This window comes from Phaethon aethereus, assembly GCF_964289735.1.
Source record: "Phaethon aethereus genome assembly, chromosome: 6".
Lineage (NCBI taxonomy): Eukaryota > Metazoa > Chordata > Aves > Phaethontiformes > Phaethontidae > Phaethon > Phaethon aethereus.
The window spans coordinates 6,369,219-6,395,062 of NC_138580.1; positions in this window are offsets into that span (position 1 = coordinate 6,369,219).

Sequence of the window (25,844 nt, forward strand, 5' to 3'; positions counted from 1 at the left end):
GAAATTCACTGTTCCTTTACTTTTTACTCTCGGGCTAAGGAATGGTCCCAAGTTCCTGGGTGACCATGATACAGCTCTATGTCTCTTTTTACTTTCATTACGCACAGTTTCATTCAATGGGAAAAAAACCCCACATGTAAGCTTGAAGGGTGACGTGATGTGCTCCATCACAAACTAGGTCCTTAAATTCTTTGCTGAATGGAGAAGCTCTACGTAAAACATATGAAAGAAGGCATTTGTGCCAAACTCTTAGGTAATTGTGTCTAATGGATCTTGTCTTTCCACAGAGGTTATGCTAGTATATTTACAGGTAACAACAGTGCAGTGGAGTCTCTGCTTTGGGATAGGCCTCGTGTTCTATGCAAGATCTTGAGTAAACACTAAATTACGACAACAAAAGTTCAAAACGACAGATTGAGATGGATGATACTCTTGCTACTACGATTAGGCATTCCACACAACGAACATTGTCAACGTGAACACAATCTTGTTGATAAACACACTAGGAAGAGCATTTGAGAATACTTATTTTGATGTGCATTTTTTAATTGGTCTTTCATTTCCATGACCGTCATGGGGTTTGATGTTTGCAGAAGGAAAGCTCTGTAGTGGAATGTCTTTAAAACCACTGCCTAAGTTTATTATCTGTCAGTGGGATTGTGAAGAAGGTCCTAATATAATAGTAATTATTTTATTTTTATCAAGCTCTTAGTGACCAGACTCAGTGTGGTCACATATGGAATAGAATTTTGTGCAAACACATTTCAGAAAATTTGGTTTACATAAAAGTGCATAATGTATCAGAATAAAACCAAGTATCTTCTCATGTATCCCCCTTTCTGGAAGATGAGAAGATGATAAAGGAAAGAAATGTCAGCGATAATAAAAGGTCCTTGAGGTAATCAGCCTTAAAAATAAAGACATTTTTCATGTGGAACAAGCAGACCAACAGTGAATCTTGTCTGTCTAGCCCTGGGCACCTCTGCAAAGATATTGGCGCATATGGAATTCTTCAAGTCTTAGATGGGCAAAAGCATGGCTGACAGAGGGAATGATAATTTATCATCTTAGTTCTGTAATTTATCGCGCTTACCATCTCCACGTATGAAATACAGTTCTGATGAAAATAAGGGTTTCTAATTTAGTATTCATATTGTAAGATGGCAAAAAGGACTAAAGAAGCATAAAGCATCTTTTTTGCTTCCCTGTGCTAGCTGCACATCACTTAGTACGTGTTGTGACTCATGACCTCTGACAGTGGTCTTCAAAGTAGTACTTGAATAGAGGGAACTGTCTACTGGCATCGAGAGGATGTTGAATGAGTTTTTCCTGCAAAGAAAATAATGATGCTACTACCTCCACTACTGCTACTAAAGCTAATAATGATCAATTTTTGTCAAAAAAAAAAAGTTATTTTATATATCAAGATATGTACATAAGCACAGTATATATAGTATCAGAGCTGATATGTACTTACTCTGAGTAAAAACTCTTACTCTGAGTAAACTCTTTTAAAGTGAGTGTTCAACCTGGAGGAAAAAAAAAGGATTATACGAGCTAGTCACTGAACTTTTCTGAATCCTAAATAAACAATTTTGAATGTTACAAGAGTTGGCACCTCAAAAGATTTCAGAAAAAAAGCTGTGCAGTCAAACAGTTTCTCACTTGTGTTTCGTGTCGGTAGCGCACAAGGAGCAATCTTGTGTTACGTAAGTAGGTGTTTGACGATTCCTGAGGGATGGACAAGGTAAGACAAGCACGTGTAGATTCACCACAGCGCTAGCTGAAGAGATGATCAGTGTTCAGCCGCCTGAATAGCTCAGTAGGTCGGGAAGGGATTGCACCTGAGCCTCGGGGGGAGGCTTTCCACCTGCACTGACGTGCCCAGATGCGCTAATGTCTAAATCGGTGACCCGCGCGTGTCCCTGCTCGCTGCGCCCTGTAGCCGGCCAACACCTAAACCGGGCCTGCAGCCTCAACAGCCTTGCTCTGTCCAAAGAGCAGGAGACGACGTTAAGGTACAAAGCTTTAATTCCAAACCTTACAGGCGTCAGTGGGCATCACCCACAGGACTAATAGGGTATCCCAGTCTGAGGGTGGTGGAGTCCTGGCCTATTAGCAAGGCAGGAATGAACCTTGGAAGAGCACATCGTTGCTGGGTGTGGGAGCAGTCAGCTCTGATAGGAAAGTTGCAGCACAGCGTGTCAGACGGAGCTTTCTGCCTCTGTCCCAGACCTCATGCCCTACCGGTGGGTGTTATCATGCGCTGCTTTTCCTTCATGATGTTCAGAGAGTACAACCAAGAATCCTTGCCTTCGACTGAGAGGATATGGGTGCAGTCAGCTCAGAGATGTTCCCCTGGGCGGTTGACTGTGTGTCAGACTCAAGCAAAATGTGTTGGCTCCCGTGATGGTTAGAGCAGCCGCTTGGAGCTCCGTTCACACTCCTAACAGGTCTTAATCCAGCCAGGAGGCTGCTCTTCCCCTTTCTTCAGGTGAGCAGCCTGCACCTTCCCCTGAGGAAGTGATACAGGTATGGATAAAGTCTCTGGTTTTCCTCTGTAATTCACAGCCCCATCCGTCTATTTTTCACTGCCAAGGAACAGTATTAAAAACATTGTGACTTCGCTTGAGAGTAAAAAAGAAGGTTTACTCCCCTGTTCCTTTCATGAAATCTTAAAAAATACAGTGAAAGCTTAGACATGTCCTTATGGATACTGTGCCTGCAGTGTTTGCATATAGACACGCTTCCCGTGTGAATGTACATATCGGCAAAACATCTTGAAGAGCAGCGCCAGGTAAGTGGCCTTTCTTTCCAGAGGGGAATTATGTTGTTGTTCAGATGCAATGAGTGTATTCCGCGCTGCGTTTTGCTGGAGCAAGTCTCTCAATGTATATGATAATTTAATGGAGGGAATTTTCCCCGATCCCCACGGTGATCACCGCTGTACAGTGTCTGACAGCAGCATGCTGATAATTGAGTTTGGGTGTCCTCTAACATTGGCAAATAGCGTTACATAGGTTGTAGGTGGCCCTTTTTACTGGGATACGTGCTTCCTGGTGACTCACGTGAGTCCTGAATTTCAAATAGTAGTTCCCAATGTTGGCAAGTGTGAAGCACAGCAAATAAATAGACCTTTGCTGCAATTATACACTGCCACTGTAAGCTTAAAATAGGAAAAAAAAAAAACCAAAAAACACCAAAAAACCAACCCAAGTTTCTTTATCTGTTGATTCTGAAGCCCAGATGTTGTTAAGAGTTTTGGTGTTAGTTGCATAGCTGGCATCCTTGTCCAGAACTTGCTGTCGTATAGTTAGCAAACCTGATCTCCTGTGGGAGCAAGCTCCCATGGCCTATAGGAATTTGATAAATATTATGGAAGCCTTGAAAAAGGTTGGAGGGGGGAACTCAATATCAGTTTTGGAGTTGCCCAACAGAAATTCTGCACTCTCAGTGAAATAAGATACGAAAATAAATATTTTGTAAATGAGGAACCTCAAAGTCACAGAAGTATATATATAACAGCTAGAGTCACATTATTTTGAGCTGATAGAGGTCCATAACCAATTATCTTTTTAAAAAGAAAAAGAAGCAATGTTCAAGCAATGTTGCCACATCTTATGTCAGAAGAGGTGTCCTTAAGGAAGAGCAGACTGGTGAGAGTGAGGTGGGATGTGAAGTCTGCCTTCTGTATTAGGTTAAGATTGCCCTTCTCCAGACATGTCTGTAGATCCTAACATCTGTCTTCTCCTCCTACCCCACCCAAAAATGTAATGTGTGCCTATCCCACACTTGTAAGCGTGTACGCTCATAAAGTCTGATCATATTTGCTGCTTTTCATATTAGGGGGAGTGTAGCATCCAGGTAGTTTTAAGGTGGCCAGTGTGTCCTCCACTGCCCAGAGCCCGTTTATTGAAATAGCGTAAGGTATGGAAGTATGCAACGCTGCACTGGTGTCCTTACAGCAGGAGTCACAATATTCCAGTTATAGATCCTTGATAGTAATTTGTACTTCTTTTATGTAGTAAGACTATGCCAGGATGCTTTGTACAGCATAGTAAGAATTGTTGTGCAGTAAAAACCATGCTGCATGTGAGCTCCCCAAGGCTGGTGTGCAGCCCGTGCTTCCCCAGGCTGGAGATCCCATGGTCTTTTGGTGGCCTTTCAGTATGGTGAGCTACGGCAGTTCATAAAGCCATACCCACCCTGTATGTAGTTCAAGAGGCAGTCTGAAAATAGGTCTGTCATAGAAAGACAGTGACCTTCGTCAGGTTTTGTCTGTGGGTGTGATCGGGTTCATACATTGTCCTGCCCTGATGTGTCTTATCTGACACCTTTCAGAACATGTTAAGCCTTTGTGAAAGATGTGTGATGATTTTCTGCGTATATTTAGCTATTCTAATAATCTTGAAATTCCTGAAGTCCTAATAGTTCATTGCCCTGAAGAGTGTTTTAATGTAAATTATTCTACAATTGTAGCTTTAATTCTTTTTTTTTAGTTTGTTTCCTATATTGCAGAATCGGATATCTTTCCCCCCTGTTCTTAATGAACGTGAATGAAATAAAACATAATAAAGTCCCTAATTTGAGATTGCTAGTAATGGCTAGATTGTGTCTGACAGTATTAGCTTTTCCTTTTTCTGCTTAAAATTAAAACATTAATGTAGCTTTCAGTGATAGGTACTAAAACATCTTTATAAATATTTGAAAAGACGCTGTTCAATGAACTGTGCAAGACAGGAGGCTGACCTCGCACAACTAATTAATTATCACAATCAGAGGAACTCCAGACAAAGTACCCTCTCCAGCAATTTGAAAGCTAATTAACATTCATGTCTCGTAAAAGTCACTTGACTTCCAATTATGATTAAATATGCAAGGTCACTGGGACACAGCAAGTGGAAGAGCTGAAAGTAATCCCCTAGTACCGTGGCAACAGTTAAAAAGTAATGTCACGCACTGAAGGACAGTGCAAGAAATACGGATTCCACATCGTCATGTCCCACTGCGCTACGTGAGGGACTGATGGGGACACCACCACCACCAGTGTTTTTGGCCCCGCTTCTGTAGACCAGCAAAATGCTTAATTTGTTATTTCCAAAACTGAATCACACTGGTGACAGTTGTCCACAAGCCTAATCAAAACATTGTCTACCCAGTTTTATCAATGCCTGTCAAACTATATGACTGCTCTCTCCATGCATTTTACTACAAAATTAATAAGTGTTAAAGGATTGAACAGCATATCTTGTCACTCAAAAGTCCTAATTAATCACATCTGAATGGACAATAGTGCCCTTTTCAAAGGGATATCAAAGGGACCATGATCAGGAGGGCAACCCCCTTTTTTTCATACTAAGAAGTTCATACATCCATTAGCATTTGCATCTGCTGCTATAAGTCTACTGCTGTAAGTATTTTAATATGTAAATAACATATTTCAATATTTGAAAATAGCTTAACATAATTTTCTTCTCTCATATCTCATGAAATAGACTTTTAAAAATACATATATTTTTTGAAAAAATAATTTTTAAATGAAGGAATAAAATAATTTAGGTTAGCAAGCACAAAACACTGACCATAATGACAATGTAATCAAAAAGCAGCAATTATATTGTCTGTTTAAATAGCCGTATCCAATAAATACAGTATGACAGCCTGAATCTTGTCACCTATTAGTGTATCACGTCTTATTTTTGTAGACATCATTATTATCAGAACAATTGTTACAGTCCACCAAAGAGAGGAATGTTGAGGTCAGTCACCCCACACTCGTCATCACTCCAGTGTGGTTAATTGCTATCACGTCAGCCAGGAACCAGCAGTAACCTGTGAACGCTGAAACTCCATTTAGATGCTGCATCAAGTGTGTTTATTTGTACAGCGTGATGCAAAATATGAAAGTTCACCGAAGAGGACACTTCACATGAAGATGTGCTCGGTGGCTCTCCAAAGGGGAGGGGGTAGGAAGTGTTACCCTTCACTGGGACAAAGAGCAGTTAATTAGTCCGTCAGGAAAGAATATGGCTCTTGACCTGATAGAGAAACAGTTGTGTCTCAGAGGAAGCGAAACGATGTGGTTCTTAATTAAGAACACCACCTACACAATCTTGTAACAGCAAGTTTCAGAGGCCAAGATTAAATCTGGGATGAGCCTTTGGGGGACTCACAAAATATGCTTTGCTACATGAGCAAGTGTTGTGCACTGAGAAGGGACTATCTCCCACATCAGAGGTCTACAAAAGGCTACATGCAAGTTACCTAAAATTAAAAAAAAAAAAAGGAGAAACGGTGGAACAGGTTGGTGAAACACTGGCACAGGTTGCCCAGAGAGGTGGGACATGCCCCATCCCTGGAAACGTTCCAGGTCAGGCTGAACGGGGCTCTGAGCAACCTGATCTAGTTGACGATGTCCCTGCTTATTGCGGGGGCGGGTGGGGGGGTTGGACTAGATGACCTTTAAAGGTCCCTTTCAACCCTATGATTCTATGAAAGAATGAGACTATGATTTTTAGGGTTCATTCATTTACAACTACATGGTCTACTTTGAGTGTTGGTATTACGAAGAAATACTTGTGTTTAGATTTTCCCTTAGCTGGCTGGTGCTTTGAGGGAGGTCAAGGTACAGGATAACAACCAGGCACTCCACACAGGAAGGTATGGAAAAACTATAAATTAGATGATTAATACCTCTTAACAGTTGCCTTGGCTTCACAGAGTATCCTTGAGAGGCTCCACAGAGTGGAAAAAAAACTTCCACTGATGATGCGTGAGCCCTGTATTGGGAGTCTTCTCCCCTTCGTACTCCCTCCCTTCTCCCCTCCCACCCAGTACTTGCCTATTTACTAATCGGCTTTGGCTAACTGGGGATTCTGTTTCAAGTTGCTTGGACTGTTTAAACAAGGAAAGGAGTCTAGCTGGCAAATCACATTATATATAATATATAAAAAAAGGTTCAGATGGGATTCTTTTAATTCTTGTTTTCAGCTATTTTACAGAGTATCTATGTTTATCCAAAGTGTATAGGACTCAGTCACCAGCAGCATCTTATTTGTTAAAAAGTTTTCAACCCTTCCTTATTCAGATGCATTTCTATTTCTTTAATGTTTTCATAGGGTTTTTTACTTCCTACTGTCTATGAAGCAGTTCACTGGCAGGTTGCAAAAAATCAGGGAAATTAACTGGATTTCCATGGATACAGATAACATGAAATGGAGTTCTTTGTACAGAACTCTTCTTTTTATTTGTACTTACTATATTTTTAGAGTTTGAATTACAGTTTTAAAACCTGTGATGTTTTTGCAAGATCTGAATGACAGAAGAAGAGTCATACTCATTACAGATGACAGAAACCCTGTAGATAGCACTGAGGGAGGGATCTATTTAATTAAGAATAACAAACAGAATCACAGGGCTTGACAGGACTTCAGGGGGCCTTCTTGCCCTCCCTGTGTTTCCCAGACAGCATCAGCTATAGCTAAGCCAGCCTCCATAGGCATTTCTCCAGCATTTTTGAAGAGTGACAACCATGTCCTTAAACAACCAATTTCAGCACTTGCTCTCCTTTTTTTTTTGGTTATGCATCTGTTTCAGTTTCCATTGCTGAAGTATAAAGCTGCTTGTCCTACCCATCATGGACAAACCATACTTCTTTCTACAGCCTTTAAGAAAATGAAGATTTAAAATGAAGCGGAGAAGATGACCCCGTTGTGGTGTGCACATCTTGGTCCTGCTCCATATCTCATGAGCACAGAGGAGCCTGCTGGAATAAAATCTCTAACCAGACTATGGGTGGCAGCACGAAGACCAAAGATGTCACGTTCTCTTCTTTCACTCCAGCTCTGGACTCTTGGAATCTGAAGATGTTAGTGGGTGACATGGGACTGATGGAGCCACTTTCCCTTCTGTCTCCTTACTGCATTCCAAACAATGAACATACATAGAACTCTAAGTTGTCACTTCTTTGCTTGTAAATCTTACTCTGTAAATGAAGACATGCATTGATGCCTCGCTGATGCTAGGCACAATCCATAAGAAACTAATCCTCAAACTGCAGTGGCACTAGGAGCAAATATCTTCATATTTCAGCAGAGGAAAAACCAAGGCTATATCCATACCTAAAAAAGGCAATGGGTAATTTCTCTGCAAAGCTCTGGACATCAGAGAATCGTAGATACGTAGGCAGTATCTAATGTACCTAATGTAGCCACGGTATCTAATTTCATTATATCTATACCTATAAAAGCAAGACTTGGTCCTACAAAGAATTCCTAATCATTTCTGCCAGAGAAACCTCTGAGCTTTGTTAGCGTGAAGGAAGGTCTCTGCTGACTCCCCTGCCCTGCCTTCTTTTGCAGCAGCAGGCTGAATTTATTGAAGCATCAGGTCAGTAACGCAGAAAAGGAATCAGGAATGCGGTAGTGCAACGGAACTCCTAAGTGTAAGTGAAATGCTAGCTCCATGAAATTCAAGAGTATCTTGAACAGGGCTGCTGAAGGAAGGGTATAGCTAAGCTATGGGGCTGGAATGGGTCATTGATAAAAAAAATACCTGCAGCTTTGCAAACTTCTTACCACAAAGAACAGCTTAAGAGGTCATTTGATCAGAGTCTACAGAGCCCCCCAGAGGAGTATAGATTAGTCTGGAATCCATGGGATTAATTTAGAATCAGATGAGTGAAATTTAATGATATTCAGGATAGAAGTGTATTTTTGTTTAGTTCTGAGGTTTTGTTTTCCATCAGTCAGGTTATTTACCACATAATCAAATTACCAAGGGTCATTATTTGCATCACGGGAAATCTTTAAATCAAACCTAAATTTTTTTTGCTAAACAGATAATGCTGTAATTCAGTCAACATTTAGTTCAAGTAGTTCTTATGTTATACAAGGGGTCAGTCTGGAAGTTCATGACGTTCAGGCCACAGGGTCGATGATTCTGTGGACTTGTTACAGAAGCAATTCGTAAGCGCTTGAAAGCTTCCTGAGAGGTGCAACATGCACCACAAAACCCACCAGCCAAACACCAGTAACATTCGTTTTCATGTTTTAAAAACAGTACCGTTTCATTTTTTAGAATAAAAATTACAGTGATAAGCTGCAAGTCACATATTTTACACATGTAACAGGAGACACTTAATGGGCGCAACAGTATTAAACCGTATTTTAAATGCAGAGCCACAGGTATGTGTGTGCATAAGTTGTCTGATGATACTCACAGCATCAGCAAGAAAGCAGTGACGTGCTCCATTTGTAGTTCCTGAGACGAGTGAGGCCGTTAACAGTTTAGTCCTAATGACGGACTGCCGATCGTCTGCCTGCAGAAAACATTCGGGCAGTGAACTGAGGGGCTGCTAAAGAAGGTAGGCATCCAAGTCCCACCTCGCTCCCACTACGTGCACTTCGGTTCAAAATCCATAGGTTTCCTCTTCAGCTGCCACCTCCCCTCTGCTACAATTAAGCCAAAAGATGAAAAAAAGGGAAAGAAGAGTTAAAGCCCGGACTAACGCAGACGTACTTTGGTCCAGGTTCACAGTCAGGGAAGGCTGAGGAAGAGCAATCCGTGGTATTTACTGAGCACAGTGGGGCTGCTGGCAATAGAAAGTCAACAAATAGCCCAAAAGTTTAATGCACCCCTGAACCGTGCTTGGGGGTGTTATATTAAGGAATTGTCTGAATATTGTTAACATTCAGGAAAAAAATAGCATTTGTATTACTCCTCCTATACAACTGATAACGACTAGTTTTCCAGTCATTCTAGCTGGAAGGAAGAACTGTTTTCTTTAATAGGCAGAGGCTTTCTCTGGGGTGATGGTTCAAATAGCTGGTGTCTTGTCATGTTCCCAGGTCTTCTAGTGAGGTGTTTTGGCTTTTCTGCTGTTGTTTTTTTGGGTTTGTTCTTAAACTCCCCCCTCAGCATTTAAGTATCTTCACTCCCTGCTAAAAAGAGGATTTCAGGAATCAGAAAAGAAAGCAAGAGAAGTGAATGTGGGTATGCAGAGCGATCCCAGGAATGCCCCGACCACACATTTCCATTGTGAAGGGGGGAAAAATGCTCCTGTGGAAATGCTGTGGCTGCATAAAGCATTGGCTCTGTTCTGCGTAACCGCAACCATCACATCGTTTTTCTCTCCAGCTGGTTTTGGGGGCCCTTAACTTGCACTCCAGGTCTCTCCTTCTCCCTCTTCACCCTTGCCACCACTCTCGCTGTTTCCTGGCCTCGAGGAATTGAAATTTTGCCCCTTCTCCTCCTGGTCGCTCTTGCGTTCGCTCTTGCTTCCCCTTTGTCCTGACCCCCTCTGAGGCTTGGACGCGCGAGTGACGACGACGACGACGACGACGACGACGACGACGACGACGACGACGGCGGCGGGCTCGGCTGGCTCGCCTCCCTGTGGGAACAGGCTGCCTGTGCATTTTGTGCAAAGATACGTGTTTTGCTTCAAGGCAATCAGGGGATCATGATATGCTTATAAAGTACTGGACTTCCTGAAAAGTCATGTTTCTAAAGAACACACAGGGAAAGGGAAGTTTATGATAATAAAGGCATCTTGCGTTTCAGTTTTCATTGCAAGCAGAAATTGTTTGTTTCCATTGGAAACGTTGCCTGACCTAACCTACAGCAGCCTCGCAAAGCAAAGTGCTCTATTATCCTCCCTCTTTTCCTGTAATTTCAGTTTTGAATGCTTTTAAGCGTTCTCCAGACCCATTCTGCATGCCAAGCTGGCGGGAACTGGGCAGCGATCACCACGGAGATGGACCTGCTTTACTTAATACTGCTCATGGTGCTGCTTAGCTTCATACTTGAGAATTGAAATGCACTTCTGTAAGTATTTTTTGTGTCAGTACGAGATGCGGTGACACTCATGTTTTTAGGAATTTTTAGGAATTTAGGAATATTTGGGGGTATTGTGCCACAGAAACCTCTGGATAACTTCTAAAGTCCAGGCACACGGGCAAGAAAGAAAATTTCTAGTTTTCATAGTCTGGTCTCACATAATAAAATTTATAATAGGAAATGGATATGCACATAACCTGCTCTTTATGAGTACTCTGAATTTCAAGTTTGCCAGGAACTGAACAGTTATTATGATATAAGTAACATGTATTCAGTGTACATAACACAGCTGCTCGTGGTGCTTTCCTTAGACTATGGCAAAGAAAAATGTTACCCATAGGACAAAACAGCTTCGCTCATAAAATATTGCAATGCTTGGAATTTTAATCTAATCTACTTAACTATTTTATCAACACGCTTTGAGCTGATTAAATCAGTTTCTTTATGCTCTAGGATTTAAAATCCTTTCTCTGGATGTTTTGTGTGAGCTTGGAGTTCACCATCCAGTGTGTGTGAGAATGTACAGTGGAAATTAAAGACTGCTCAAAATTCTGTGTAGCAAACCCACTTCTTAATGATAGATTTTTTTTTTTTTTTTTAGGTTCACTGTGCAGTCAGGGCACATGAGATTTTTTTTTTTTCTCGGAATCAAGTTTACTGCTGAAAGTAGCAGTGTAGTTCACACTGAAGCATAAATCTGCAGTCTGAAACCCTTGTAAGAACACACGATATTGCTATTGAGAGCACTCAAGTGAAAAAAAAAAAGAAAAATTATGTCTTTTAAAGTGCTTGTAAGGCCTTGTTGCCCTATGATTTTCTTATACATATATGCATCCTGTTTACTTTCATTTTTCAACAGCAATAATAATAATGCCACTGTAATGAACATTGTTTGGACACTGTTGATGGGCATCTGGCCATGGAAGGATACTCACAGGCCAAAGGCCAAGAAGAGAGCAGGTCTTCTATCACCCTGTCAAGCAGCACGGTCTTCTCCACAAAGCCTGAAGAAAAACTTACTTTTTCTATGTATGCCTTGGGACGCTTCATGATTTAAAGCTGCAAGTAACAGTTTAGCCATTTTCTGGTCCCATGTGTTCTTTTGTGCTTTGATGGAGCTTGTTGCTGTCCCATAATTATTATTACCCAACGGGGAGAGACTGGCAATACCCTACCTCCCAGACAAACAGGCTGGTCTTGGTGAGAAGCACTCCTATACATACACCAAAATTTCAGAGAAAATAATTTCAAACTGATTCACACTGTCTTTACTTTCCCATCTTCTTCATTCTAAATAGCTTTTGCTCATGAGAATATTTTATACATTTGAGGTGTATTTGGAATGGCTTCACTAGGAAAACATGTTTACCTAAAGTGGATGCTTAGATTTAACCAAGACTACAATATATAGCATATATCTGCTGAAAGAAGGAAAAATCTAGTTCTTGGGAGCGTATATAGCGTATATCTGCTGGAAGAAGGAAAAATCTAGTTCTTGGGAGACAGGGGCAATTTAATTATCTTGAATTACATCACTTACTGCCATATTCATGGATCCAAATTCAATTCTCTTTGACATACCTTTTAAAAAATCCATTGTTACGAATAGTAAAGTGCAGCTTCGTTACTAAAACTCATTTTGAGTTGCTGCTTTTCTCTGCTACTTTTAAGTTCAGTTCAGATTTGGCAGGGAGCCCTGCTCATTTCCCGAGCCTGGAGAACTTGGGCTGTTAGCTGAAAGCAGCACAAGGTCACTAAAAATGCGCCCCTTCCTTTCCACCCATCCTGCCCCCTCGCTCCTCCTAGCACAACCAGATGGATTTTATCCTCCTTCAGCAATCCAGATCCCCTACAAATAATAATGTTTCATGTATATTATCCATTCTTGAGGGATAATTAACTTTGTCGATGAGCCCCTGTACCCAGCAACTTCGCTTGTCTTTGCCATCAATCCTCTTGACACCGGTATGCAGCTTGCTTTGCATTGCATTATACTGTAGTAATGATATTAGGCTATGTTATATTATGACAGGATATAATATTATTTGCAGTTCTCAGCTGATATTTTGAGTAGAATTCCTCTGATTTAATTTCCTACACTCTTTACCACATAGATACAGCTGGCAAACATGGTGCTGTCGCTTAACAGAGAAAGAAAATGGGTAACAAAAGTTTTGCCTTACCACCTTACGCTTTTTTGTCTGGGCTGTACATGTCCTGCCCATGCAAACATTCTGTAAGTGTGGGACTCTCAATGAGCAATATGAACTATGCTCACAAATCCTGGGATAACAATGTCACTGCTGGTTGGGACATAACGGACAACAGAGCCGCGGAAGGCACAACCGGTGGCACTCTCACACAGAGGGTTAATCATGCTTCATGAACCCGGTGAGGTGGAAAACAAAAATTCACCCGCACCTGGCTTTAGTTCTTCGCGTCGCCGCTAAATCGTGCAGTAAAACCATCTGCTGAGGAATAAAGGCTGCAGGAGGCTGTTGTTAATGGCAGGGCATTGTGAAACGCATATAATGCTCCTCTTGCTTTTCCATTGTTCTTTCTTTGCCTATAAAAATAAGCCGGGGTAAGGCACTGTGCTATTGTGTGTCCTGACCGTCATACGGCACGTCTGGCTGTTGCTGAGGGCAATGGCTGATAGCTATGAACTACGAAAGCCGGGTGCTCTAAGAATCGGCCTCTGTGCTCCTAAAGTCATTTTTCAGCTCTGACACATTTTTTCTCTGTCTAGAAAGCAACGGGAGCATTTGTGAAATGAAAGAGGAGAAGCTAAACAACAGCAACGGAACGAGTGCCCATTTCCAAATGCTTTTACCTGCTTTTGGAGGCCTGGCTCATGCCTGCTCCGCTCGCCAGCCGCTTCCCAAGCTCGCTCAGGAGCGCAGCCGCCTCGCTGGGGCCGCGCCGCTGCCGGGCTGTGATGATAGCTTGTTTGCCCGCACACCTGGTTTGGGGAAGGTAAGCTGAACAAAGCTCCCAGTTTGGAGCAGCAGTACCTGTGACTCCGAGGTGTACTTACAGCAGATACCTCCTGTGCCAATTTAAAAGCCCCAGCCTTCTCTGTTTAATTAACTGCAAAAGCTGTTTATTGCTTTCTATGTATGAGTGCCTCAACGCGGCGCTTTAATTAACTGTCTCGGGCTTGGCTGTCATTCGACACAGGTTTTATTGGAATAGATGTTAAATCCCGTCTTTCGTAACTGTCTTAAAAACATCTGTACTGAACTCTTTTAAGTCATAATTAGTTTCCATCAGCTGCCGTTTATTTGTTTCAGATTTGTTCATGGGCAGCCTCATTAAAATCCAGCACAGCAACTTCTCCCACCTCCTTGGCCAGCACGGGGAAGCTCTAGCCCAAACGTGTTCGCTCCTCTCCTGGGGAGTGCGCCCAGGGCTGATCTGCACAAACCCCACCTTCCTCTGGGGTGACTGCAGCTCCCTAAAAGTTGTCTCGTGCCGGGGAGCCCTCCTCGGGGATTCCCATGGTGTTAGTGCAATTTCAGCTCTGGGTGCAGCTGAGAGCTTGCAAGTATTTGCAGGTCTGTCTTGGTCTTGCAAGGCCACTTCTTCCTCCGCACCTTGCCTGGAGGTCCATAGTCATGTCCTCCGCTCCCTTCTCTCTTCCCGCCGTGCATGAGCGAGGCTTGGGTGCGTTGCCCAAGCGTACAGGCTGCCACAGCATCCCAGGCAGGCAGCAGTTTTCCCCTCCCGTCCACTTCAGGGCTCTGCCTGAGACCCAGCACTGCTCCCTCCTGCTGGTAGGTCCTCCCAGATGCACTTCATCACACCAGATGTCATTCTTCTGGCTTTCCAGCCTCATTTAACCAACTGCTTACCCACCACCACAATATCTTGTATTCCTCTTCATAAATGTCAGGTTACAGCTTTCTGATTTTCCTGTTGTGGATCCTTGGAGAGTTTGGGGAAGGGAAAAGGATGTATTTCTCTCTTGCTTTAGCCAGGGTTTTCCGCAGCAGCTAGCGAACTGGAGGTGACATGTCTGAGCCATTCCCCTCTCCCGCAGCCTTGTCCTGAAGACAGGAGGTGCTCTCCAAGGAGCCCCCAAAAGCGCTTTTTCTCTTCACAGCCCACAAGCAATCCCCTGGAGAGCTCCAGTCCACCTCCCACACAGAGCAAGGCCGCTGATCCGCTGGTGAAGGTGCCTCCACTACCTCAGTGTTTTTCGATATTTCTATCTTCCTGTTAGTATTTTAGACATTTTCTGTATTTGTCAGCTAACACAGACAGCTATTTGTAAGTTAAGCAAGGTGGCCAATTTCATCTTCAAGACTTTTTGTTAAATATTTAAGAGCACTTAGATACTAGCCCTATGCTTTCCCATACATGCACTAGATCGCTCCCAAACACATGTTGTCTTCTGTAGTGCACAACCCCAAAACCTTCTCTTCTCAACATCTGAGCCACCAGCCCCACCACTGCCTGCTCTTGGGTAGGAAGGCGCTTTGCTTATGGGGTAGGAGGAGAACAAAGGCCAAAGAAACCCAGCACATTTTGTCTGACCCAAAACTGCTGCAGATACTGGGGTTTTGTGTTCAGTGGTGAGGCTGAGTCAACGCGCACACCTACAAATGTCCTCCAGGGCTTTCATCTCAGCATGAGTTTATGGTTTACAGGTTTAGGCTACCTTGACATTACAGATCTCTAGAGGTCTGGAAATTATTGGAATAAATTTGCCCTCACGGCAGAGACGCAGATGGTAGGTTGTAAGGGAAATATGTGCACAAAAGTGCATTCCTATGCACCGTGATACTTTCATTTTTCACAGAATCACAGAATCACAGAATCACTAGGTTGGAAAGGACCTTTAAGATCATCAAGTCCAACCATTAATCCAGAACCACCATGTCCCCTAAACCATGTCCTGAAGCGCCACATCCACACGTTTTTTGAACACTTCCAGGGATGGCGACTCCACCACCTCCCTGGGCAGCCTGTTCCAATGCCTGACCACCCTCTCAGTGAAGAAATTTTTCCTCATATCCAATCTAAACCTCCCCTGGCGCAACTTGAGGCCATTTCCTCTTGTCCTATCACTAGTTACTTGGGAGAAGAGACCAACACCCTCATCGCCACAACCCCCTTTCAGGTAGTTGTAGAGAGTGATAAGGTCTCCCCTCAGCCTCCTCTTCTCCAGACTAAACAACCCCAGTTCCCTCAGCCGCTCCTCATAAGACATGTGCTCCAGACCCCTCACCAGCTTCGTTGCCCTTCTCTGGACACGCTCCAGCACCTCAACATCCTTCTTGTAGTGAGAGGCCCAAAACTGAACACAATATTCAAGGTGTGGCCTCACCAGTGCCGAGTACAGGGGCACATTCACTTCCCTACTCCTGCTGGCCACACTATTCCTGATACAGGCCAGGACGCTGTTGGCCTTCTTGGCCACCTGGGCACACTGCCGGCTCATATTTAGCCGGCTGTCAACCAGCACCCCCAGGTCCCTTTCCACCGGGCTGCTCTCCAGCCACTCCTCCCCAAGCCTGTAGCATTGCATGGGGTTGTTGTGGCCAAAGTGCAGGACCCTGCACTTGGCCTTATTAAACCTCATACAGTTGGCCTCTGCCCATCGATCCAGCCTGTCCAGATCCCTCTGCAGAGCCCTCCTACCCTCCAGCAGATCAACACTCCCACCCAGCTTGGTGTCATCTGCAAACTTACTGAGGGAGCACTCAATTCCCTCATCCAGATCATCTATAAAGATATTGAACAAGACTGGTCCCAGAACCGAGCCCTGGGGAACACCACTCGTGACCGGCCGCCAGCCGGATTTAACGCCGTTCACCACAACTCTCTGGGCTCGGCCATCCAGCCAGTTCTTCACCCAGCGAAGAGTAAACCTGTCTAAGCCACGAGCCGCCAGTTTCTCCAGGAGAATGCTGTGGGAGACGCTGTCAAAGGCTTTACTAAAGTCCAGGTAGACAACGTCCACAGCCTTTCCCTCATCCACTAGGCGGGTCACCTGGTCATAGAAGGAGATCAGGTTGGTCAAGCAGGACCTGCCTTTCATGAACCCATGCTGGCTGGGCCTGATCCTTTGGCTGTTCTGCAGATGCCCTGTGAGCACTCTCAAAACCAACCGCTCCATAATCTTCCCTGGAACAGAGGTCAGGCTGACAGGCCTGTAGTTCCCAGGATCCTAACTGTGCTTGTAACTGTGCTTGACGTTTTCCCATCATTTGTAAGTTCTTTCAGGAGATGCTATGCAGCTCATCTTCCTGTATAAGGGTATTTATTGATGAAGCTGATTTGAACTACCTAGAAGGTGTCATGCATTTATATTTAACATTTAATTATTGCTACTTTCTCAGGCCTTCGCAGAATGATCTATTTTAGTATTCCTACACTCTCTGCTGTGAACTTAGCTACTATTTCTTGTAACAGGAAAAATAAACAAAAAAGTCAGTCTTTCCTTTTTGTCTTTATTATTCTAGAAGTGACCAAAACCACACAGCTGGTGGCTGTTTATGCTCAGGACCCATAATATCAGACTGCCCCGGAGACCTTACCTAGAAAGATGGTCGAGAAGCTGTCAAAATGGCTCATTTAGTGAGGAGACGAACTACTTGTGGGAAAACCTTGCCACTAAACAGTTTCCTGTAAAATCCTAAAGGCAGATGTGTGGGTCTTTGGCCTTACTCCAAGGGGTACACATCCTAGAGTCGAGATCGGGCATATTTTGAGGCAACACATTAATGCCAATGGGAGGGTAGGGATGATACATTTTATATCCTTTTTGAAAAACAAATCTCTAGCCTAGGTGCAGGCTACTGCTAAGAAAGGAGAAATTATTTTTCTTCTTCTTTATATTTATGTAGGATGTCTGTCCTCTGTTCCAGGGAAAGCAGAGCAAAATTTGTGAATACCAGCTGTAACATCCTCACGGAGGTGCAGCTGGCACCGCTGCCTGCCGCTGCTTTGTGCAGTCTTCGCTAGACGGGTGTGTACGGAGGAAAAGTAATAGCTCTGAACACTGTCCTCTCTCTCACAGCTGAAATGCATTGGTTGTGTGAGCTCTTCCCTCCTTGCCAGCATACATCATGTTTTCTTCCGCCCTGCTTACGCTTCAGTAATGCTATCAATAACATCCTCCTTCTTCCATATATTTCTGGTTTTCATTTCTTCGGCTGCATTCCTGGTATTTTATTAGCACTTGATCCATATTCATCTCCCTCCACCCCCAGCTTCCTTCTGGCCCAAGCAAACTGCAAAACCTGTATAACCAGTAGCTACCCACCATATCGCGTGCTAAGGGAAAAAGCTTAGCAAGGGATGGGCCACCTTCTCCTTCTCCAGCCACGGCATCCCTTCTCTTCTGCATGCTGGTCTCCGTCCAGCAGCAGCAAGCTCTTAAAGGACATAAGAGAAGTGTCTCAACTGAAAAAAGGGTAGAGTTTGGTTGTTAATGGAAGCAGCCCCTCACCCCGTTGGCTGGAAACTGCATGGAGAGAACATGGTGACTCTTCTTGAAGATAAAGGTGGGGAAAAAACATTGCTTCTTTTCCGTAAAATTGTGCCCGTATCCCAGCTGCATGAGAAGGGGTTTGTCACGCGCATACCCCAGCGGTGGCCGTTGGGGTACAGGCTGCACTGCCATCAAAGCTGTGTGTGTGCCAACTGTGCGATGCTTCAACGCCACCTTTGCCTTCCCGCCCGGACTTCAGCGGCCTGCTGGTCGCCTTGCGACTCCTAGCCCAGGTGAAGGAGCCAGCTGCGTGGCCAACACCGAACGTTTTCATCTGCTCTCAGCAACTTCTGTGTAAGATGTAAATGCCCTTTTGTGCACAACGCGGTGTATTAAGCAGCGCCGAGCACTGCAAAAAGCTCGAAATTCACTTTGCTCTAATCCCTCAACTAAAGGACAAAAACAGGTCCCTACCCGTGTGCACAACAGCCTCTTTCATCCCGCTGGCGGCTGGAGCCTGGCTCCGTACTGCCTTTTCTGGTGGGGCGGGAGGCGAGCTGCCCCACACCAAGCCTCCTTGCCCAGCTTGGGCCAACCAAGCCGTGGAGCGGCTTATTGATTTATCAAAGCAGGAGCTGGTGGATGGAGCCCAGAGCTACCAGGAAACCATTTTCTGCTGTTTGGGGTAGAGCCCGTTTCTCTTCTTCCAGCAGCCGCTGCGGCGCTGGCCCGCACCCCGGCTCAGCCTCTCCCTGCTGCCGCTACGCCGCCGTTCTGGGGGTGTGCGTGGTTGTTTAATTTCTTTTTCTGCAGCAGCCCAGCTGGAGATGTAAGATAATATCCAAAATAATTAAGCCTGCTCACAATACAGCTCCTGCTCCAAGACATCTTCAAGGGGAGGTGTGCGAAAGGGAGATCCATGTCAGACAGCTGACAGCCGAGGCGGACACAAGAAGAATTATAGGCATTCAACAAACATTAAAAGGACAATAACACACTGGCTTATGGCTATTTATTTTTTATGAGCGACTTTGGCAGTATTTTGTTTGAAGTTTTGATGGCCATATGTTTTCCAGGGAGGCACAGCGCTGTTTGTAAACTGTGCTATAATTGAAATTGAATTTTTATGAAATCTATGTGAAATATGATAACGCATTAAAATACTCTCCTTTGGAGAGTTTCCTCATTGATTTTTGTTGCATTAAATCTGTTTACACATCAAAGGAAAATATTGCATTCTGCCTGTCTTCATTTCAGTCACACCCTTCCTTTTGTTTCCTGGAGACTACACATGGCAAAGCAAAATCCCCTCTGTTCAGAGCTCTTCCAGCACTCACACTTCTCTTAGTAAAATGGTGCTTTATGCTATAATTGGCCTTCTTTCTCCCATCTGCTTAGCAAACCAGGAACTTTATGATGACTTTTTCTTCTTTCATCTTTTTGGGAATTTGACTATATTTATACACCGGGACCAATCCTGCCCTACTGAAAATATATGGGATTTGATGGCTGACTTCACCGGGATCAGGAAGAGTTTGCAGAGGTATCTGCTATGGACAAAATCTCTAGCTGGAGAACACACAGTCATGGCTCAGTTCACTTCAGAGGAGCTGTGCTGATTTGTCTGAGTATCTGTGCCTGGAAAAGTTTTTTGTTGTGGCAGAAAACATTTGAAATTCAATTCAGCGTATTTCATCTCAGGCTTCTCAGATGTTTCTGTAAAGAACTGAGCTTTCTTTAATTTTTATGTGTGAAAAACGCCATTTTGCATATATGTGTGTGTATCAAACTATTTTGTATGCTATTGAAAAGTGAATGCAAAGCACAGAAATGGTGTGGGTGAAGGAAAGAATTAGCTTATTTTTAGCCTGGTACTAAGGAAAGACTTGTGGAGTGAATCCATCTTAATGAACAAACTAAAATGGAAGGTATTCTTAGGACCGATAACTAGATCTACGATGATAAACCTTCCCTTGTTTTACTCACAAAGCCCCTTGTCAGAGCATCAGCACCGCGATAAGGCTGGTTGTATTATCCAGTCCAGGTTGCGTGCGTGTGGAGCCGGGACAAAGGCCTATTTCAGCCACAGAGGATCTATTTTGATGTTTTTCTCCATCACTGTAGGGATAATAGCTAAATGCTATCACTAATGCCTCTTGGCTTTGCCTCTGAATTAAAGCTGATCTCTAGCCAGATCTTATTTTTGTTTCTCCTCTGCTAGTTGCAAAATTGTCCAGTTTTTAATTCTCTTCTTTGCACTTGCTTGACTTTCATTTTTCTGTTTCCAGAACACAAAATGTGCTGTACTTGGTTAGATCCTGGGCCCACCAAAGCTGACCCTGTACCCACAGAGCCTCCCACCCCTTTCAGGCGTCCTCCCTGATGGAGGTGCATGGGGCAGCAGGAGGCACCCGTAGCTGTCTGCACAGCCCAGAGCAGGGGATTGCTTTGCCTTCATTTTCTTTGCTCCCATGGTGTGGCTACAAATGCTTTTATTGGTGACAAAATCTTTCTAACTACTTTTAATATCCAGCGGCCTTCTGGATTGAGATATTGCATGCTGTCAGCAGGCTATTTGATATGTTTTCTCATTGCTTTTTTTTGCTGTGTCTTTGCTTTGGTTAATTTTTTATGTGTAAAAAATATTGGTTAATCATAGCATAATAGAATCATTTGGGTTGGAAGGGACATTTATAGGTCATCTAGTCCAACCCCCCTGCAGTGAGCAGGGACATCTTCGATTCGATCCGGTTGCTCAGAGCCCCGTCCAGCCTGACCTGGGATGTTCCCAGGGATGGGGCATCCACCACCTCTCTGGGCATCCTGGGCTAGTGGCTCACCACCCTCAGTGTGAAAAATTTCTTCCTTACATCTAGTCTAAATCTACCCTCGTTTAGTTTAACATGATTACCCCTTGTACTATTGTTACAGGCCCTACTGCTAAGACATGAAGAGCATCCAGAGAAGAGGTGACTGAGACCTACGTATGGGTCTACCTTCTCTGACTGCGGTGGAGGAACATCAGTTTGTGATGCAGTGATGCTACAATGATGACTCGTAAGGATCGAATATGAAATAAATAAGATGATAACCATGTTAATTAGTATTTAGAGGCAGCATTCAGATCCTGAGGTCACCTCTAAAATGGCTCTCCAGGCACTGAGAGAGAACAGTTCCCATTTTAAGTATAAGGTATATTTGCAATGAGAATAATCTCTTAAAAATGTTAGGGACACTGACTGCTGTGAAAATTCCTTTAAGGGGCAGTAAAGTTAACACAGACACCTGTTTAATTGATTTATTTATATAATAAATTAGTGTTCTAGTGAAAGCTTGTAAGTTGGCAAGGTAAATGGATATTTATTTTCAAATCACTATGTCTTCAAAGCCTAAATTTGAACCTAGTGCCCTCCATGAATGCATGAATGCATGGTGCACTGGCCCCAGCAGTTTCTTCTCCTCTCTTCCTGCCCATGTGCATGGCAATGAGTCTGACGTGAGAAAACTCAAGATTTTGGGAGTGCCAAAGATTGTGAAATTTGCTGCAAAGCCTGATGGAGACTATAGCAGCAGCAGCCAACCACTGACACTTCTACCCACACGCTGCTGTCTAAAGGGGACAACCTGGCTGCACGCTGGGGGAGATGTGTGGGTCTGCCCGGTTTATGGCTTGGGAGAGCGGAAATAGAGAGGGGGGTTGTATTTTAAAGCTAAGCCATAGCTTTAATTCAATACAAGTTGTGGCACAGCGCCCAAGCAGGTACCTGAGTACGAGTTTGGGGAATTTATACTCCTAACCCTTTCAGGACGTTGTCCACTGCCCTGTGCGCTTAACAGGGAACCAGCTCTGCCCATACCTGTCTCTGCCTCCCAGGGTAGATATGATGGGACCCCAAACCAGCCCTTACCTTTTCCTGGTTGTGAACTTCCAAAAAAAAGCAGTGCGCTTTAAATTTAAAAAAAAAAAAAAAAAAAAAAAAAATTCTGTGGTTTTTTTTTTTTAAAGTTCAAATTTGCCTAGTTACCTTCTAAACTAAAATAGTCTTGGAGAAACGAGCTGAGACAGAACAGCAAAAAAGGGCTTCTGACCTTCTCCTCCTCCCTCCCCTGCCATGCACTTGCAGGTCTGTGCTGGCTGGTAGGGTTTGCTTTGGTTAATTCGGAGTTTTTGAGCTGCAGCAAACTGTGAGGTTCTCTCCCTCATCCCCGGCAGGTTTATTTGCTCATCTCCTCTGAGGCCAGGCTGCTGGCTCCCCACGCTTTTACCGTAGCTTCTCCCCTGGAGCTGCAGGCCCTGGGTCTATAATTTCTCTCCTTCACGTCTCTCCACCGTGCGGTGTGCGGGGCCGGCGGCTCCAGCACACCAGCCCGACTGCTGCCTCCGTGCAGGAGGGTCCACTTACTCCACTCCCTCATTTATTGGCCTCCAAATAAAATTCAAAATAAGCTAATCAAAACTGCAGCCCATCAGAGTAGGCAGAAGGAGATACAATGAGTTAAAGCTAACAAGGTGTTGTAGACAAAAGGAAAAAGAGGTAAAAATGAGATAATTGGGGGAAAAAAAAAGCGCCAGGAGAAAGCAGTGGAAAGAAAGGGCAGAAAACCCCTTGTAAAATGGAAGAGAAAGGCAAGTTTAGAAGAAGTTGTGGTGCCCCAGCTGTTGTGAGACCATGTAGACAGCCCGGCTGCGATGAGCAGGAAATCACAATTTGTGCGCGCTGCGAGCAGAACTTTTAAAGAACTTGCCACAGCGAAACGGCATGCGCACGCTGTATGAAAAATTAATAATAGCATCCTCTCCCGTGACAAATTATTAAATAACACATTAAGAGTTGCTGGGGCCGAATACACAGAGTACCGCTTCTCCCGTCCGTACGTCAAACCCCATGGGTGCGGGGGAGCGGGCTGCAAACCCCGGGCCATTAAATCACGCCACGCCCCCGACGTGGAGACGCCGGCGGAAGGCGGAGATCGTCTTAGCGGGGACAGCCGCTAATCTGTATGTCTGACGTGGGAGGAGGTAGTGGAGCAGAGGTTGGAGGCTGTGCTTCTGTACGGATTGCACGTATGTCTGGGTGTGCAGGCACATATAGACAGTGTGTGTGCATATACGCATATGTATGTTATGCATATGGGTATTAAAACGTCTGTATAGGTACCAGTCAGTACCTGGATTAGCTACATTAACGGTAAATTAGACTAGATCTAAGGAAGAAATTTTTCACAACGAGGGAGGTGAGCCACTAGCCCAGGATGCCCAGAGAGGTGGTGGATGCCCCATCCCTGGGAACATCCCAGGTCAGGCTGGACGGGGCTCGGAGCAACCTGATCGAGTTGAAGATGTCCCTGCTCACTGCAGGGCGGTTGGACTAGATGGCCTCTAAAAGTCCCTGCCAACCCAAACGATTCTACAATTCTATGATTCTAAAGCCAGATCTCCCATTTACAAAACACGATGCCTTTTTTTTTCCAGGGTAGCCTCCATAGCACTGTTTCCCAGTCAGGGGGAGGTGCCAGCCCCGGGAAGGACTCATCCTGCACCTTCCTCTGGGTGTCCAGCACACTGCCCTGGGTGTTCTGCCTGCCCTACACTCACCTGGAAGCCAGGTAAGCCCTTGGGGCCCCTGCCTGGGTATTGAACATTGCCCACATATCCATAAAGTATTTTGTTCATGCCTAGGGTGAAAAACTCTCTTGGTGGTGTTCTGGCGCTTAGTTCTTATAAACCTCAGTGAAATCGGTGGGTCTGAACCACGGATATGACGGAGGAGATTTCCGTGGCATTAGAACTGACTATTTTAAAGAATAACAACTTGTTTATCTAATCACAGCTGTTCCAATGGTATTCCACTGCTTTTGGTAATATGCTTAACTTACAGTTTGAAGTCCCAGCACATGCGGGACTGGCGTTTGGGTGGGAAGCGGAGCCCAGCCTGTGCATCGGTGTGGATGTGGCCCACACTGAAACAGGACCAGTGCTGAGGACTAGGACGAATAAAAACCAGTGTATTTCCTGCAGGAAACTTGGCATGCATTAATTATGAAGTAGTGCTAGGCTGAAGAGCCATACAACAAAAACAGCAATAGGAATAACAAATTAGGAAATAGTATTTCACAAGTGGATTAATTAGCTAGTCACATTGTGGCTGATAGTAAAAAAATGTCTGGTTAGTTTTGGCATAATACAAAGTAAAAGTAGACACTAATAAATAGTTATGCGTTTCTGCCAAAACTTTGATGTTAATTGTAGATTATGCAATATACTTGCTAAAATTAAATCTATATTACATGAGCTGGTTTTTTATTAAACATGTTGCACAAAGTATTTATGATGTTATCTCTCTATTTATAAAAAGAATAAAATACAATAGCTGACCAAAATATTTCCAATTTTTAAAGGAAAGATGGAAACACTGGTCTATACTATGAATACATTGTCAAAAGTTTTTTTTTTAATATTTGTTCCCATTTTGTTTCTAGATATCTCTTAAGCTTTCAAATCTTTCTAGAACTATGTTCAAAATAATATTTAGCATAGAGAAAAACATTAAATATTTCATGGTATAATTAAATCTCATTAATGTAATTGGCTGTATAGTTTATATTAAAAATGTACAAGGACTCTTTTCCTTTTCATTAGAAGTTATAATTTCTTATGAACATCCATAAATGTTTTGAGCTTAATCCTCAGCTGTGGGAACCACCGTAAGTTTTCTCATGATTTGATGTTGAACTTAAGTTGCTTTACTCATATTTTTTTTTAGCCCAGACAGCGGCGTTTTGTCATGGAATTAGTACTCATGTAATTAAGGTACAAAAGATTAACTATTTGCTTTAGCAATTGTGGATCTAGACTCTGGCATTTAATGTTTTCTAACTTTTAGCATTATATCTATTGTTTTTCTTAAGCAGACTTTTTTAAGGATTGGATACTTAATTTCTTATATTTCTGTACTCTGCTATGTGCAAGGCACGTACAGAACTATATACAGATTTAACTTTAAAACAAATCTCCCTACAGAACCAACAATTTTTTATAACCTGAGCAATTCCACACAGTTCCATTTTATCACTCACTTGAACACCAAAGAAATTGTGTGGTAGCCTATGGATACAGAGGAATAGCATGTAGTTACCATTCATCACAATGCGTTGCTTTCCCTACTAGTATTTTGGAAAACTTCCTTCTCTACCTCAAGCCCTCTGCCCCAAATGTCCCTTCTGCTCCAGTCACAATCAATATTTCACTCCTTCCCTGAAGATTGACATTTCTATAGTTATAGAGACTGCATACTCACTGTTCCCTGTCTTTAAAAATTTCGTGTTGTTGGATTGAAAACACCCACCACAATTCCCCTTAAGCAGCAGGAAGAGAACATGTTTCTGCCTTTTTCTAATTTCCAAGAGCTTTTTAATGAAATTGAAATCCTTATGAAGTTGTCCTGAATCCATCAAATATTCCTCCGAACGGTTCTGTTTATTGGCATCTCCACATCAGTATATTGCTCTGTTAAAATTCATGTAACCATCCGTCTGCCTAGTGGCTCCACATCTAAGCAGACTT